The 19,089-nt window shown below is 34.3% G+C and overlaps 1 pseudogene; it reads left to right on the top strand.

Annotated features, from left to right (window-relative positions):
- The first annotated feature begins 689 nt into the window (after positions 1-689).
- On the top strand, positions 690-1,604 carry LOC122225444 (annotated as a pseudogene).
- The last annotated feature ends 17,485 nt before the right edge of the window (positions 1,605-19,089 follow it).

Below are 19,089 nucleotides of genomic sequence, written 5' to 3'. Positions count from 1 at the left end.
CATATGATTAATGAGACATGTTTATTTCTTAGTTATTACTAATGAGTCATGGCAGGTTTTAAGGAATAATATTGTTTGCTATAGTTTTCTCTTATTCTGTTCTGTTTTATATTTTTTAATTTAATTTAATTATTGTTATTTGCATTTTGTTTCCTCCTTTCCAAATCTTATATAGTCTACAAAATAGTATCCACTAGGGTCTCCATGTCAATATAGAATAGCACCTGTGATGACTGACTTCTTCCTATTCATAATTTTGAAAAATGAACATCAAATTTTAACTTTTTTAGTTTCTTTATCCCTGTGCTATGTGGTAGAAAGTCTTTTCAGACTGTGATATTGAACAACCCTAGGGCTCTCTTTATTTATTTCCTTTTCTCAAGGACCACTATCTTGCACTGTCTTGTTTAATGCTTGAAAACTATTGTTTCAAATATTGTTTGCTTTCTAGTTTCTAGGATGGATGGGCCAATGTTTTTGTGTTACTTCAACATGGCTTGAAGCAGATATCCAATTTTCAATCCTTAAAATAGTTTATTTGTATTTCTTGCTTTCTTGGGTTGACTAGATCTTTCACTTCAGTGTTAAATAGGATCACTTGTTTAGGGGTATCCTAGTCACATTCCTCATCTTAAAGGAAGATGTTAATGTTCAAAATGGATGATGTTTGCTCTTTCCCATCCTGCAAGATGGTGGGTGAAAAAGCTGAGAAGCAGGATACTAAGGAGAAGAAGCCTGAAGCCAAAAGGGCTGATGCTGGTGGCGAGGTTAAGAAGGATAATTTCAAGGCTAAAGTGCCAAAGGGGAAGCCCCACTACAGCCAAAACCCTGTCCTACTCAGAGGAATTGATAGTCCTGATCAGATATATATTCCAGAAAGGCCAAGTATAAGAGGAAGTATTCAGCAGCTAAATCCAGGGCTCAGAAGAAAAAGGAGAAGGCTCTTAGTTCTGTCACAAAACCAGTTGGTGGTGACAAGAATGGTGGTACTTGAGTGGTTAAACTTTGTAAAATGCCTAGGTATTATCCTACTGAAGACATGCCTTGAAAGCTGTTGAGCCGTTGGGAAAAAAAACAAAAAACAAAAAACAAACAAACAAACAAACAAACAAAAAAACAACCTTTCAGGCAGCCTGTGAGAAAAGCGTGAGCTAGTGTCATTTCTGGAACCATTTTGATCATCCTCACTGGGCACCACAGAAGCAAGAGGGTGGTTTTCCTTAAGCAACTGACCAGTGAGTGGCTTGCTAATTATGACTAGACATCTGGCCCTCCATTGAAAATGATATCAGCAAAGTGAAAATCCCCAAACATCTCATTGATGCTTACTTAAAGAAGAAGAAGCTGTGTAAACCCAGACACCAGGAATATGAGATCTTCAACACAGAGGAAGAGAAGTATGAGATTACAAGAAGCACATGGTTGACCAGAAAGCTGTGGACTCTCAAATTCGGCCAAGAATCAAAGCTGTTTGTCAGCTTCAGGGCCACCTTCACTCTGTTTTTTCTCACAAATGGAGTTTATCCTCCAAATTGGTGTTCCAAATTTTTACAAAGAACCCAATTAAATCACTGATCCATTTAAAAGGAAGAAGAAATGGATGATGTTTGCAGGAGATTTATGGTAGATGCCTTTTATGAAGTTGAGGTGTACCATTTTATTATAATTTGATAAAAGTTTTATAAAAAGTTGTTTATAATGACTTTTAAATTTGATCAAAGGTATTTTTGGCAATTAAAAATTTCTATTTTAACCAAGGTAATAAATTAAATAACATGAATTTTCTAATTTTGAAAAATAAACATCCCTAACCCTGAAATAAATTTGTATACTTGAAATAATGTGCAGTGAGAAATTATCTGTTGATCCAGAAAATAATGTAAGTATTTAGGTACATGTATTCATACGCATATGCACACACATACACACACACACGTATGTTGATCCATTAAATACTCATGTAAATGCTTTTGATATTTCTGACTTTGCTTTTGAGATAATTTTTTTTTGGCCAAATTGGGTGTCCTTTGTTAGAAAAAGAGGAAAACAAGGATTTCTGGAGGATTTTATTTATTTATCTTCCTATTATTTATTGTTCTAAATACCTGAAAGTCTGGGGTTGCCACTGAATGATGAAAACTGAAGATCAAGCAGTTTTAGTGGCAAGGTGCTGCAGATTTTGATGTTCATTCTACATAGATTTGGATATTTTAAATTTGAAATATTAACTAAAAATCCAAGTGGAAATGTCAAGTAGGCAATTGAATACTTACAACTGGATTTTGATGGAAAAATTAACCTGAGAGTTATTTTGTGTTTTTCAGAATGAGACTGACTTGAGAAAGATAAGGCCTTTCTCATTGCTCTGTTTAAAATCATAATCTCCATTCCCCAGAAAACATTATCATGCTTCATTGAGTTACTTTTTTTTTCCAGAACACTCATTAAATTTTAATGTACTAATTATTTACTTTTTAATTTTTCTTAGCAATCTTTCCTACTGCAATAAAAACTCTAAGATATTTATCTTTTTTTTTTAAACTGTTGTAAACAAGTGCTAGAGTAGTGCCTGGCGCATATTAGGTGTCCAATAAATACCTGTTAACTGAATAAATTAATTACACTTTATTTCTTTTTCTGGCCCCTTAGAGTTTCCCTCACTTCAGTTCCTTAAAATTATACTTTAAAAAAAGACACTCCCATTTCCCACACTTAAAGTTACTCAGTGTTATAAAGCATTATTCTGTGAATTTAATTTTCCATATTAATCTACCTTCCTTTTCCTTTGTGTTGTATTTCTTTAATTTATGGCTTTCTCTTTATTATTTCTTTATTTTTGTTTCTTTTAAAATTTTGATTTGAATTGTTGGCTTAGCAATTTTCACTTTTTCTGGTGTTGAAATATTTTCATCAGAAGGTATACGTTTGCCTCTAACTACTATTAAGCTGAATCTCACAAGATTTAAAATAGAATTCATTGCATTCATATCTTTCCATTTTGAAGTTGACTTGTGTAGCTTTCAAATACAGCTTGACACTATTTAAAATAAAAAAATACATTTTAAAATTAAAAAAAATATATATTTTAAGTTCGAATGTGTTATTTCAGAGAACACAGTAGATAGTAATTATATTTATATGGTGTTTTTATCTAACAAATCACACAGGCATACGTTCTATTCAATCCTTAATACAACACTATGCAATAGGTAAGGCAGGTAAAATCATTTCATTGTTAAGATAATTAGAATTCAGAAGTTTAAGGAACTAGTAAGCAAAAAGCTTGAACTTGAACTTAAACTCAGTTATTGTTACCTTGAATTGGGATTCATTTTTTTTTCCTCCCAGTATAAAAACAATGGTTCAAGTATTCCACTCTTCTTTCACACTTATAAGGAAACATAGTATTGGCTGATATATCTTCTAATGTGCAGCATTGTAATGCATATACATATAAGCAGATTCATATTTCCAATTTTCTTTTCAATTTTAATAAATGCTCCCTCCCACCACCTCATGGCCTTTTAATGTTCCTAGGCAAGAAGGCATGAATTTACGTTATTAGAATCCCATGCCATATTGCACTTATTATGAATTATAGTTATTAAAATTAACTGAAGCATGAGAAGAATTTTTATTTATACAACTATAATTATTTCCAACTTTACAGCTGTAAAGATATCTAAGTATCCTTCAAAGAATGTGGACTTTTGAAAGTGATAGACTTAGGTTTGTTAAGCAGAAATTCTCAGAGCAAGAACTTCTTTTTGAACACTTTGGAACTCATTTCTGTATTATTATCTGAATATATCACAACAGTACTGTGTTTGTTCTGTAAAGTACTGAACATATTAAAGCCAAATCACCTAAGTAAGATAGAATAGTTTTGACTTGTCAGGAAGTTTTTGTTTTGTGGGTATAGTGGGATTTTAGAAAGAAGATATGTATGTTGTAGTGAAATGCACATTGATTTTATGGTCCAGACATTGAATTTAGCATGTGACTTTACTAATCACTAGATGACTTTGAGCTTAACCTTTCCAATCTTTTTAATAATTTTTTAAAAGAATTTTGTAATGTTTATTTTTGAGAGAGAGAGAGAGAGAGAGAGAGAGCGCGCGCGCATGAGCGGGGGAGGGGCAGAGAGAGAGGGAGACCCAGAATCCAAAGAAGCAAAATCCAGGCTCTGAGCTGTCAGCACAGAGCCAGACACGGAGCTTGACCTCAAAAATCATGAGATTATGACCTTAGCGAAAGTCAGAAGCATAACCGAGTCACCGAGGCACCCCTCCAATCTTTACTTGTAGGTAAGATTTCTAAGTCCAAATAAAATGAAAATTTATAAATAAGTATCAAAATGAGAGTAACATGTTCAACTAACAGAACTATTGATATCTGTTACTTCACATAGCTATCATAGTCTTGGCATATTCATATGCCAGTCAGAGTATAGGGTAAGAGATAACAATGATGCCACATCAGGAGTACCAGTAAATTTTGATGTGGACTTGCACATTCAGCAGAAGTCATCTGAGGACTGGTAGTCACTGCAGCTTCATCTTGTTGACTTTCTACTTGCTTCTGAGTTAAAATGCAATTAAACAGGACGCCTGGGTAACTCAGTAAGTTAAGCGTTGGACTTCAGTTCAGGCCGTGATCTCATAGTTTGTGAAGGTTCCAGCCCTGCATCAGGCACACAGCCTGCTTGGAACCCTCTGTCTTCCTCTCTCTCTCTGCCCCTCCCCAACTCTCTGTCTCTTTCAAAAATAAATAGATATTTTTTTAAAAGTTTTAATGCAATTAAATAGAGAAGACTGAGCTGTTGTAAGTCACTTAATGCCACTGTGTGAAGGCGGAAGAGGAGGCAATCATTTCTGAGGAGAAAATAAAGAGAAGAACTTTTGAATCCAAATGCCCTCAAGTTAGGAAGTTTGTATAGAAAATATCACTGGGGACACCAAAGATCTTTACTGGTCTCAGACAAGGGCTCAATACCACAAAAGAAAATGATAAAATTAGTTGTTTAGAACCGAATTAACTAGTAAATTGATGTATGGAGGAGGCAGCAAACATAGAAATCAATTTACAAAAAAATGGCAAAAATGGGCGGTCAATTTACAAAACTTGATTCTAAATAAAAAAAAAACTCAGAGGCTGAAAATTACACATGTAAAAAATAGTTAACTGACTCAAACATTGTTGATTAATATTGCAAAGGATATAGGAGCATAACTGTTTCCATATAATTCTCAGAATATGCCCCCCTCAAAAGACATAATCTTTATTCTACTTTATATTCACATTGATAAATTAAAGCAACTATGCTTGATAATAGAGGTTGGATTGGCTTTAAATTTTTTTTCACTAATTTGGATTATAAAAATGTAAAATAAACAGAAATTGTTAGAAGACAATGTGGCAAATTGTGGAATATCCATTAACATCCATTACCTTTTTATCTTCATAGCATCCTGAATTTTACAGCTTTGCAGAAAGAAGGGAATTCAATAGAGGGGCGCCCAGGTGGCTCAGTCTTTTTAAAGTCTGACTCTTGATCTTGGCTCAGGTCATCATCTCATGGTTTGGGAGATCTGGCTTTGCATAGGGCTCTGTACTGACAGCGCAGAGACTGCTTGGGATTCTCTCTCTCTCTCTCTCTCTCTCTCTCTTTCTGTGCCCCATTTATAAAAATTAATTAATTAATCAATTAAAAAAAGAAAGGAATTCAATAGAATGTTATGGCATTGTTTTTGTTGTTGTTTGATTTCCTCCTTGCTGTATGCCTATTGTCATATAATGGACAGTTAACAATATTTACTGATTGACTGAATTGTTTCTCATGCCCTAAAGCTGTTTAGTGTAGACAGTCTTTCTAGCTACAGTAATTGGTTAGAAATGGACACATACTCAAACTCAGATAAACCAGAAAAAAAAAAAAAATAGGACCAACAGAATTCAGTTCCAGAACTCTGACAACCTACTGCTCAGTGGACATTTGATATTTTTCCTAATTTAGACTGAGAGGGCAATAAATTCCATGTGCTGCTGGTTACTGCCTTGGGAACATAAGGGGTTAACATTTCTGAGAATGTAGCTAACATTGAGAAAGTATAGCCAGGTCCCCTCCTTTAAACTATGGGTAAAATCGTTTCTAAAGGAAAATATAACCCCTGGGTCATGACTGATTGTTTGAACTAGGTGTACAACAAAAAACATCACCATCATTTAGCTACTAGGAAGTCTTCCTCATCTCAGCAAAGGATACTATTAACACATAATCCTGGTCAAACTTAATTTTCTCCTTCCCTCCATTTTCCAATTCTAAGAAAATATCAATTTCTCTTCCAAAGTAAATTTCACATCTTTGGTGTCCGTCCGTCTGTCTGTTTGTTTGTTTAATCTTCAAGGTTACTTCTCTAGGTAAAGCCAATATTACCTCTTATCCAGATTATGGCAATAGACATATATATCTTGTTTCCATCGTTTTGTGCCACCAATCTATTCTGTGTACTTTAGAAAGAAAGAATTATTTGAAACCTAGCTTTCTTCCCCACCTCAACATGCTTCAAACTCTTCCTTCAATGCCTACTGTATTAGATTTATGGCTAAAATTTTGATATAAATATGAAAGTCTTACACAGTCTTCCTTCTGCTCACTTTCCCAAACTCTGTTTACTACTGTCTTCGGCATTCATTCTTCTGTAGCTCGTGTCTCCTTTCTGTGCAGAAACACAATGCACTTTTTCTCCTTCAAGGCTTTTCACTTGCTATTGACTTTGCCTGAAAAAGTGTGTCTCTCCCATGGCTGGCTTCCTCTGATCTTTCATGTCTCAGAATAGATGTCAATTTCTGAGAGAGGCTTCTTTTTGACAACCTGTCTAAAGAAAACTTAAGTCCCCAACCTAGGTTCTCTAGACCTCATTCCTTTTGCAGCACTTCTTGTATAAAGTAATTATCACATTTAATTATCTGGGAATTCATTTATGGTCTGTTAATTCCAATAGAATTTAAAGATGATCAGATCTTGTTCATTGCTCTCTCCATAGGAGTTGGCCCATAGAAAGCATTCAAGTCATATTTGCTAAAAAAAAACTATATGACATTATTCAAGCATGCAATGTGTGCATTTATGATGAGATAGAGTTGTTGGTGCCTGATAGGATGGTGTTGCCAGGACCTCTTCTGTGAGAACCTCACACACTTATTCAAATGAGCAGAACCCTGTGGGTTATATATTTGTCTTTCAAATGACACTTCCCTCTTGATCCTGCTTGATTAGATAAGGGGAACTAATCAGGCTGGGCTAAACAGGTTCTTTATTGAGAATTCACAGTGAGAAATAGAGAAGTGGAGATTGGACATGAGTCACATTAATGGTAAAACTTGGTTAAGAATGATGACATCTGACGTCTGTTGCTAAATGCTATGGCTACTGCCTTAATTTTTGCAGTCTTGCTGTTTACATATTTTTCTTGGATTTTTTTTGAGCTATCCCTAATATCTCCTAATAAAATTTCATTTTTTTCCTGAAGAAGTTTTAGTGGAGTGGATTTGTGCAAATAGCAATTAGAAAATCTTCATATAATATATAAATATGTTTTTTTTTAACTTTAAAATTCTTTTATTTTTGTTGTCATTTAAGTATAGCTGACATACAATGTAATATAGTTTCAGGTGTACAACATAATGATGTACAATTCTATAAATTACATAATGCTTACCACAATAAGTGTAGTGAGCATATAATGTTATTATAATATTATTGACATTATTTCCTTGCCGTACTTTTCATCCCTGTGACTTATTTTATAACTAGAAGTGTTTGCCTCTTAATCCCCTTCATGTATTTCTCATATCCTCCCCCTCCACCTGCAGCCACTGGTTTGTTCTTGGTACTTATGAGTATTTCTGGGTTTTGTGTTGATTTATTTGTTCATTTGCTTTGTTTTCTAGATTTGAAATATAAATAAAATCATATGGTTTTCTCTTTCTCTGTCTTATTTAACCTGCATGATACATTCTAGGTTCATTCACGTCATTGAACATGGCAAGATCTCCTTTTAATGTCTGAGTAATATGTCATTAGTTCTTCTTTATTCATCCATCAATGGACACTTAGGTTGCTTCAGTATCTTGGTTATTACAAATAATGCTGCAATAAACATACAGTGCATATATGTTTTTGAATTTATATTTTCTCTTTCTTTGGGTAAATGCCCAGTAGTGGAATTACTGGGTCATATGGTATTTCTGTTTTTAATTTTTTTAGGAACTGCCTATACTGGTTTCCATAATAGCTTTGCCAATTTACATTCCCACTAATAATGCACGAGGCTCCCTTTTCTTCTCCTCACCAACACTTGTTGTTTCTTATCTTTTAGATATTAGCCATTCTGACAGATGTGAGGTCGTGTTTGACTGTGGTAAGCATGTTCTTTATATAAAAAACATCTCAAGATAAAATAGATTTAGTAGCTAACCCAAATAGGAGAAGTTTCTTAGTTATTTGTAAATATTTACTATTGTTTTGAACATATCAAGTTATTTGGGAATAAAAGTATCACAGGAGACAAGCTAAATAGATTAATATATGTATCTATACTCTATGTGAAACTATTCTGGTTGAAGTCTTTTAGTTTGAGGATTGTTAATTTTCTGAACTTTTATTACCCATTTAGAAATGCTGCCAATTCTATTTCATTGGGAGTTCTTGCTGAGGATGCTGGGAATCTAAAAATATGGACAAACTACACACAATTAGATTAGCTTGCACAAATACAGGTTAATATGTTTAGGGCATTATAACATGAAACAGATTACATGAGAGGGACTTGTTTGGAGAAGAAGGTTGCCAAAAAGTTTTCCCTCAAGGATGATATGCTATATATCCAAACATTTTATAATATTGTGCCAAGTATAGACATACTTAGAGGAATAGCAAGATAAACCATGGAGAGCAAAGATATGGATTGAATTTATAAAAATAGGACACATAATTGTTTATATGGTAATAATATCACTTATTTGAATTTATATAGCATCATTCCTCTGAGGAGATAATATAACTATATAGTTATCCATATCATTTTATTAATCTTTAGTATAAGAAAAAAACAATCAAATTTATTAATAAATCGGGAAATATATAAAGTAAAAATTCAAATCTGATCTCTTTATGTGCTGACAAAGCTCTCTTCATTATATTATAGCCTCCTATAACAGGCAAAATAGAAACAAAAAGAGCATTAATAGCAACAACAAAACCACGTGACCACTTATTAATATATTATAAAAGACCAAGAATGTGGTTTAATAATAAAAAGAGTCTAACTTGAGGTTTACATTAAAAAGTTCGTCAACCTTTTGTTATTTCTATAGAATACTTAAGAATACTTATAAAAAAGATAGAATACAAATCAAATGTTAAGATGGCTTCCATTAAAAAGATAAACACAAATAGTAAAACAAAAGAAAAATTTTATTAAACTACTCAAGTAGCAAGAGGAATAAAGAGATATTTAGTAGTAGAAATCCAAGACTTTATGTATAAAGGGATGAACCAAAAACCTGTCCCATAAATGATGGGCAGGAAGAGTTAATGTATTTTAAAGAATTGTAAATATCCTTTCTGTTTGAAAAGTAGCAGTTTGAATATGAGCTATAAAATTTGTGTGTCAGGTGTGCCTGGTGACTCAGTCAGTTAAGCATATGACCTTGGCTCAGATGTGATCTCATGGTTCATGGGTTCGAGCCCCAGGTTGGGCTGTGTGCTGACAGCTCAGAGCCTGGAGCCTGCTTCGGATTCTGTGTCTACTTCCCTCTCAGCCCCTCCGCTGCTCATGCTCTGTCTCTCAAAAATAAATAAACGTTAAAAAAATTAAAAATGTACATTTAAAAAGATAAAATTTGTGTGTTAAACATTATTTTTAACACTGTTTTGAATTAAAGCTACAATGAGAAGCATTTCTGAAATATACACATAGATACAAATTTATGTAACTCTGTTTTCCTCTCTCATCCTATATCAGATATGGCTGTGTCCACATATGTTACCCTCTAGTTTATGCTATGAGACAAGGCGTGGCTTTTATCTTTGTTTTCTAACTTTCAAGAGACAATGTCTTGGTGCGAAATAGATTTCAATAACTGGTGGTATCATGAATGAATATTATTTTGTTACTTCTTAATTAATTTTATGCTGACATAATATTCATTCTTTCACCAATATTTCTTCAATTGATTCTAAGTTTAGAGGGGTATTTCCCACCAAAATTATATGATTCCTTTTACTTCTTTCAATTTTGGGGCTGATTTTTAAATTTCTTTCTTCATTTGCAATTTATTTTGTTGTAGAACTAAAGTGAAGTTCACATTTCTTTTTCCTAAGCGATAGTGTAACAGATGATGTTATACTTCCAAAATCATGTTTCTGACTCTTTCCATTAAGTCTTATCATAGTAAAGAAAACAAAAGATAAAGGAAGTGACATATGGGTGGGGGGGGGGGATGCTAAAGCTACAGTTTTCTTAATCACATGGGAATCATTGTCCCTTTTCTTACTTTTGACTTTCTCTGCTTCCTTAGATTTGCAGTTCACTTTAAGTATTAGCATTAATGCTCTTTAATTAATAGGAAAAAATCCCTGAAATTCTAAAAAGGATAAAAATAGAATAGCCAAGCAGTTCCTGGGGGGCTCAGTAGATTAGGCCTCCAACTTTGGCCCTGGTTACAGTCTCACACTGGAGAGTTCAAGCCCTGCATCAGGCTCTCTCCTGTCAGCACAGAGCCCACTTTGAATCCTCTGTCCCCTCTTTCTCTGCCCCTCCCACATTTGAGCATTAGCATGCTCTCTCTCTCTCAAATAAAAAAATAAAAACTTAAAAAGATTATAATAACCATTTAAAAGAATGGACTACCACTCTGGTGATGGAATATTTGCCTGAGTAGAGAGTTATGAACATATGTGACAGGTGGAATCATTTTAAGGACCTGAGTTTTAGGAATTGGTTTTAGGTAATGTGACCATGAAGCCCATGATCAAAAGAAGGACGCTATTAAGAATAAAATGTGTTGTTGCTTTAAACTTGGGCAGTTTCTACTGGAGAAACTGAAATATATGGTACTCTTGCCTTAGGGGATAGGCTTGACCTTGCAAGCTTAGAGGAGTCTGAGATCAATTTTTAACGGCAGTCACTTGTTCTAGGTACACAGCACAATGCTTGTAGAATAGTAAGTACTTAAATATTTGTTGAAAAAAATTAATGAATGTTGCCATACGATCCAGCAATTTTATACATACCCAAAAGAAACGAAAGCAGGGACTGAACCAAATATTTGTACCCCATGATCAACAACATTATCACAATAGTCAAAAGGAAGAAGCAACTCAGGTGTTACAGACTGAATGTTTGGATCCCTCCCAAAATTTATATGTTGAAGTCCTAAACCCCAATGTGGCTGTATTTGCAGTGGAGACTCTAAAGCAGTAATTAAGGTTAAATGAAATCATAAATGTGGGGCTCTATTCCGGTAAGGTTAGTGTCTTTATAAGAAGAGATGCCAGAGAGCTATACACACTCTCTCTGTTTCCTTATGTATGACCCCAGGAAAAGCCATGGAAGGGCACAAGGAGAATGTAGCCATCTACAAGCCTGGAAGATAGCTATCCCCGGAAAACAAATTAGCCAGCATCTTTGATCACAGACTTCCATCTTTGATCGTAGACTTCTGTCTTCTAGAGTTGTGAAAAAACCAATTTCTGTTGTTGAAGTCACCTAATTTATGATATGTTGTTTGGTGGCCCAAGCAGCCTAATACAGATTTTGGTAGTGTAAAGTGGAAGGCTCCTGTAACAGGTATCTAAAAAAAGTGGAAGTGGCTTTGCCCTGAGTAGAGAACAGGAGAATTTTTGAGGTAGCTGCTGGCAGAAGCCTAGATTGCCTTGAAGGGACAGTTAATAGAAATATAAATAATAAAGGCAGTTCTGTTGAGGAAGAAAAGAAGAGAGCTATGGGAGAAGCCTCTGTCATTGTAGAGAATACATATATCATCATGAATAATGTCATTAAGATGGGCATTAAAGGCCATTCTGGAGAAGTCTCAAATGGAAATGAGGAATAGGCTGTTGCAAAATTCAGGAAAGGGTATCCTTGATACAAAGTGGCAACAAATTGGGCTGAATTATATTTTACTGTTGTACAAAAGGTAAAACTTACAAGCAGTGAAATTGGATATTTAGCTGAGGATATTTCTAAGCAAAGTGTTGAAGGAGCAATTCCATACCTCTTATAGTAAAATATGAGGGGAGGGATACATTGAAGGAGTTGTTAGGCAAAAAGAACCAGAATTTGAAGATCTGGGTATTCAGCCTGTCCATGTTGCAAAAACTGAGAAGGCTTATTCTGAAGAGGACACTAAGGATGTGATTGAACAACCATTGGATGAGGAAATTAGTATGAGTATAAACTGGAAATTAAATCAGTTTTGTCAGTAGAAGCTGCAAATAGAGTTGGAATTATATCAGTAGAAACACTGCTGACTGGGAATAAAAAAAAAGAAAAAAGAAAAAGAAAAAAAAAAAAACAGAGAAAATGGGACAGAATGAAGGAAGATTGCTAACAAAACAAGGGATGACTGACCCTGAAGGTGATTCAGAGATCATCACTCCCACATAGGCCCTGGGAGCAAGGTATCTCCATCTCAGTTTGGGAAGGCAGGGCCCTTAATGACAGGTGGAGTCGTGGAGCCATGCTGGAAAGCATGGATAGCTGTTGCAGCTGCCCCTATGGGCCTGGAGGGCAGAGCATGGAACCAAACAATATTATTCTGGAGCCATAAAATCAAAGGATTTTAATCAAAAGCATCTTAATGGACACTAAAGTCATTAAGTAATCTTTTGAAATATTGTAATCTGATTAAGTAGATGAGTGAAGACTTACTTACTATAAGAGGGGTATATTGAATTGAGGGGAAATGTTTTTTTTCTGACTGTTCAATGTACTCAGTCCCCAGATGGCTGAGTAAAAACACTGCCTTCATGGAAAAAAAAAAAAAAAAAAAGACTTTCTTAAGAAGAAAAAAAACCACACCAAGATCAAATGGAATTTAATTTGCTAGCAAATAAATTTTGGACTTACATGGTTGCATCGGATCTGTTCCTCCTTTCTTCCTTGTTAGGTAGTCAAAGATTTTCATGACCTTCATCTCTAGTCTTGTCTTTAATTGATATAGATCACATGTCCGTGCTTAATTCACATATGATAGGGAAGGACACTAATTACTACCACAATGGGTTTGGAAGGAAAGGAGATAAACCCATAAGATTATCTATCATATTTCACTGATTAAGCCTATCAAGCCATCATATTTAAATGAATTGTTAATATTCATGAATCTACATATAAAGAAATAAAGTCTCAGGGCACCTGGGTGGCTCAGTTGGTTAAGTGTCTGACTCCTGATTTTCACTCAAGTCATGATTTCATGGTCTGTGAGATGGAGTCCCGCATAAGGCCCTGTGCTGATAGCACAGAGCCTGCTTGGGATTGTCTCTCTCCCTCTCTTCTCTGCCCCTCCCTCATTCATGTGCACACATCACTCTCAAAATAAACACTAAAAAAAAAAAAAAGAAATAAAGTCTCTACAAGGTTATATACTTGAAAAAAATCACCAAGCAGGTGGCAACTTATTAAATTCTGTCAAATAACTTCTTAACTTCATCCACTTGGCTGATTATCTACCACTCTCAAGTCACTCCAAATAATTATAATCTCTTTACCGACTAGCACAATAGCCTCTACACCATGTTCATTACCATCAATGTATCTCCTCTCCACAGTACAGCCACAGAGTTCTCTTCCAAACATGCACCTGACTATATCATTTTGTGGCATAAAAGCACTTGGTGGCTTACCGATATTTTTAGGACTGAGACCAAAGCACTGCATGAACTTTCCTGACTACCTTTTAAGCTTCATGTTGTATCATTTACTTTTCCTTTCCCTGGTCTTTTTAAGTTTCTTAAATATATTATACTTCTCATAACACAGAGTGTTTACCTGTGAGATTCATTTGCTTAATTTTTCTTTGCTTAATTAATTTCTTTTTACCCTTTAGACTCCATGTCAAGAGTTGCTTTCTCATGTGTGCAATCTCAACCCCTCCCAGGCTAGGTCAGATTCCAGTACATATCCACATAGATTTATTTGCTTTGTTTTCTGTTTTTCTTGCCATTATGTCATTATTTGATGAATGTCTCATACACACGCTAGCTAATACACTATGAGACTAAGAAGTTTGACTAATTGTATACTCCGAGTCTTTAAGATGTTACTTAACATAAATAGATACTCAACAATCTATTGTTGAATGAATAAGAGTGCCAGAAAGAGAAAGTATATTTTCAATGCTTATTATTGCAGAATACTACCCCAGAATAATAAAAACTGAGAGTAAGTTGTAATCTAAAAAAAATAAAATATTTTATCATGTCAGCATTAAAATTTGTAGTAGATATCATATTCTGATTCTTTCATAGTCTTACCATTTTAATCTACCATCATACATCACTACGATACAATCCATAGATTGCTTCCAAGTTACATAACAATTACTATATATAATAACATGATTTTTAGTGGTATTTGAATGTAATTTCTTGGAAAAAAGAATCTTTACATTACCTAAATAATTTTATCCATTTATTAATTGATTAATATTTTTGGTGTGCCTGAAAAGAATCGGAATTGAAATTACCTTCTTTTCTCGATAAAATCATGGTACTTTCTCGAGATGCAGCATAGAGTGTTTATAAATGGTTTTGATGTTCAAAGTAGCTGCCTCAGTAGGATAGGAAAATAGATTAAGAAGGGTTTAAGTTTTATTATCTTTTTCTCATTATAAAATATTTTGTAAACTGCTCTCTTACTTATATTTCCAGTGCTTCATTAGCACAGACATAATAAAGTTTTATTTTTGCCTTTGATATCAGGGAAATCCTGCAGGACAAAGAAGAGTAATACTGGGTTCAAAAAAGAATTTTTTCCCCCAAAGGCCAGAACATTGCAACACCATTCACTTATTTTGTATCAAAACAGATTGTTTTGATATAAACTGAACTGTGTGTGAAAAATATATGTAGTCGTTCCTGGTAAGATAAGAGCTGTGTAATTTTCAAATCTTGTAACAAACTATGTCACCTGTTTGAAAAATGTGTCATTTTTATAATGAGTTTATGTCAGCACAAGGTGTCAGATGGTAGCCCTAGGGAATGAAATTCTGTTTGTCCACTTACTTTGCATCCTATTTTTGATCTTTCAAAATAGACTGAAGTGATATGTGTGTCTTATGATTTTCTGGCTCTGCTATCTCTAACACCTTTCCTTATATGCACTTGTCAAAAATATAAGGATCTTTCATCACTAGCAGCATACTATATTGCTATACAAAGACTATGCCAATACTATGAGGAAAAATGAAAAAAAATTAAAAATCTGGACTTTTCACTGAAAGCCCTTATTTCCTAGACATTTACATTTTCTTCTGCTTTGCCTAGAGATAACAGATGGCTGGGTGGTGATTTGGGATGCTAATTAGGCTGCTGTGGTTTTCAGCTAACCTTAGGTAGACAGAGTCCTTTGGGGGCTGATTACCACTATGCCTTTTAAAAATGCTAGCAGATAACCATTAAATACCCTTTCCTAATGAACTTTTTATAAACAATAAAACTATGATTAACTCTAGTATGTGTGTGTGTGTGTGTGTGTGTGTGTGTATAAATCCTATACCAGCAATTCAGTAATTAAATGCACTGTAGCATTGTAAGAGTGATTTTTCAAGTTTTAACTGAGCTCCAAAACTAGTAGGCACACAACAAATGTAGACTAGTAGTATTTTTATGTGAGTCATTGAACCGTCTGTAATACAGTGACACAAAGGGAACTCCAGGCGAAGTAGATTCTCCAGGGGCAGAGTTAAGAGCTGGGAAAATTTAGTCTAACTCAGTCATCTTGAATAAAACACTGAAAACTAAAGGGAAAGAACATGAACATTATCTCTGGTACGATATGTTAGGAAAGAACTATGATTAAATACACGAATGGGTAATGATACCCTATACAAAGGGAGATTTTTATCCAATTGATGTATGTGTGTTTTAAGATACTGTAAATGATATCTACATCAGTATTTATTAAATAACATTTTAAGTTTATTAACTGATTAAAAGATGCTCATGTTATATTTAGAAAACATACTTGGATAAGAAAATTGTTACATGTGGGGCACCTGGATGGGTCAGTCAGTTAAGTGTCTGGCTCTTGATTTCAACTCAGGTCATGATCTCACGGTTCATGAGATCCAGCCTTGCGTTGGTCTCTGCTCTGACAGTATGGAGCCTGCTTGGGATTCTCTCTCTTCCTTTCTCTCAGTGCCTCCCTGCTCTCAATCTCTCTCTCTCTCTCTCTCTCTCTCTCTCTCTCTCTCTCCCTCTCAAAATAAATAAACTTGAAAAACAAAAACTGTTACATGTTGAAATGGAATACCTTCTCCTGAGCCCCAAACAATATTTTTTTAAAATAAACATGAACACATTTTCTTTCAAGAATTGAAATGCAGTTATTTGAAATTTTAATTTGAACTGAGATCTGAAGTAACATTTAGATGTGCAAAGTTGTTGCAAATCTGACACTGAAGGTAAGTCTAATATTTGAATCAGTGCTGACTTTAGTAGCAGAATCAAACAATCTCAAGTCTCCCATACAATGTATTTATCTGTCCAGAAGCAGGAGCAAAGTAGTTAAAAACAAAAGTTTTGGAATTAAAAAGTCCCTGGTTCAAATTCTGTCTGTAACATTTATTGAACTTGTGAAATTGGACACATTTTTTAACCCTTTTTAACTTCACTTACCTCAAGTGACTTAACTCTACATGGCTTCTGTAAAAACTAAATAAGGCAATTCACACTAAAGATTTACCACTCAGCCTAAAATGTGGTAAATATAGATGATATCATCATCATCATCGCCTTTGGAGGGATGTGAGAGATAAAATTATAGGTAAATACAGTATACATTCTAATAGCAAACACAGTTTTGAGGTTTGAGGTTAGAGAAATAATGTTAGAGAAAATAAGGTTAGAGAAATAGTGTTTTCTAGGAGTTTTATAAAAATTCCTTCTATAATTGATCTACTCTAGTTCATGTGTTTGGTAATGGTGGTCAACACGAATTCAAAAGAATCAGAAAAAAATTAAATATACATCAACTGGATTTGGATTATGAAAAACCTTTCTCTGTTCTAAGTTGGCTATGAAAACAGGTTACTTTTCAATAGAGTTGCACTGGATTTATTGAACTGCATTTCCAATATATGGAAATTTTAGTGGCAAGAATATGTTTTAATTCCTATTTCCCACCTATGTTAATATCCCCTCATTTCTAAGATTTATACACTTCTATATCAAACATTGTTTGAGCATAATCCACTGAAGTGCATGCCCATGTGATTTAGTAGTTACCAAATAGTTTATATGTTAATAGTTTTGAAACAAATTCATTAAAATCAGAAAATCAGAGATTCGGTTCTGTACTGGCATCAGTATTTTGTCTGCAGAGTCCAAAAGGGGTATTGCCTCCTGATGTGTCATCTTTTACATATTAATATGCAAATTTATATATATGTCAATGTGTTTCCTATTTTAAATTAAATCAGTTGATTCTAACACAGAATTTCATTATTTGAAGTAAAATTTTACGTGTGTTATTTCATTTTATTTTCCGTGGACTATTACCTCTGTTCCAAGATGATTCATTTTGAGAAATTCTACCCCATTTTACAGATTCCTCAGATTTATCTGTGAGGTACACAATATTCACTTAAGATAATTAAAGCTCAGAGAAACTAAAGGACTTGTCTAAAGAAACGGTAAATCAGGGGCAGAACTACAAGTGTAACCCAGATATTTTTAGTTGTATTGCAATGTACTTTCCATTACCTATTTGTTTCTTTATTTTACATATTCGTATGTGTGTGTGCACCTGTGTTTTCTTATAAGGAAAGGTATTTCAAGACCCCTTAACTGGTACGTATTTGTCATACTATTCTTACATCTTGTATCTCAATTGTCCAATACACCTCCTCTTTATAGAAGTTGCTTTGGGGGCCTGAATGGCTCAGTCTTTTAAGCGTCAGACTTTGGCTCAGGTCAAGATCTCGCAGTTTGTGGGTTCAAGCCCCACGATTGGGCTCTGTGCTGACAGCTCAGAGTCTGCAGCCTGCTTTGGATTCTGTGTCTCCTTCTCTCTCTCTGCTTCTCCCTGCTCACACTCTGTCTCTCTCTTTCTCTCTCTCAAAAATAAACATTTAAAAATTAATAAAACAGAAGCTGCTTGTTTACTCTCCGTGCTCCATTCACTCTTCTTGACATGTTCAGCTATTTTGAAATTTTGATCAAAACAAAACTCATAAAAAATTTACTAATTTACTTCTCTTAAAAAAAGAAACATTAAAAAAAATAAGCAAATACTGATGTTTTATCTAGTCCCGGATTCTGAATTTGAAATAACAGCAGGAAACAACCAGTTGAAGAATATGGTATTTTCTCTGAAAATCTTGAAAGCCCATTAACTTCAACTTTTCCATGAATGTAGCACAATATGAATGTACTGTTTCTCTGTTGATTTGTGTTGTTATTCTATTTATATTATGAATGTAGAAAATGCTTATAAATAAAAGACTGCTAACTTTGTGCAGCTTCTAGTCACAATACCATCCTTTTAACAAATCACTCTGCCAGGTAGGACCTCAGGTTTGGTGAACTAGGAAGACTCGGTCCCTGATTTTTTTAACTTTAAATCTAGTTCAAATATGAGGGGAGAGAGACTTATTTCTGTAATGCAATGGTTTTGAAAAATTAATGAACATAGCATATATCATACCAGGAATACCAATTAGTAGATTGCTGGCCCAATCCAGATAATAGGATTCAAAATATGGCAGTGGCAATGTGATAGAAAAAGAAGAATCATATCAAGGATCAGTTTTTGTCTCATTAATGTTTGGTTAACTTACCCTGTTTGTCTCTTTTCTGTC

Source organism: Panthera leo, chromosome B4 (assembly GCF_018350215.1).
Source record: "Panthera leo isolate Ple1 chromosome B4, P.leo_Ple1_pat1.1, whole genome shotgun sequence".
In the NCBI taxonomy this organism is placed as follows: Eukaryota; Metazoa; Chordata; class Mammalia; order Carnivora; family Felidae; genus Panthera; species Panthera leo.
Note: the sequence above shows the minus strand (reverse complement) of the source record. Positions and strands in the feature narration are given on the sequence as shown.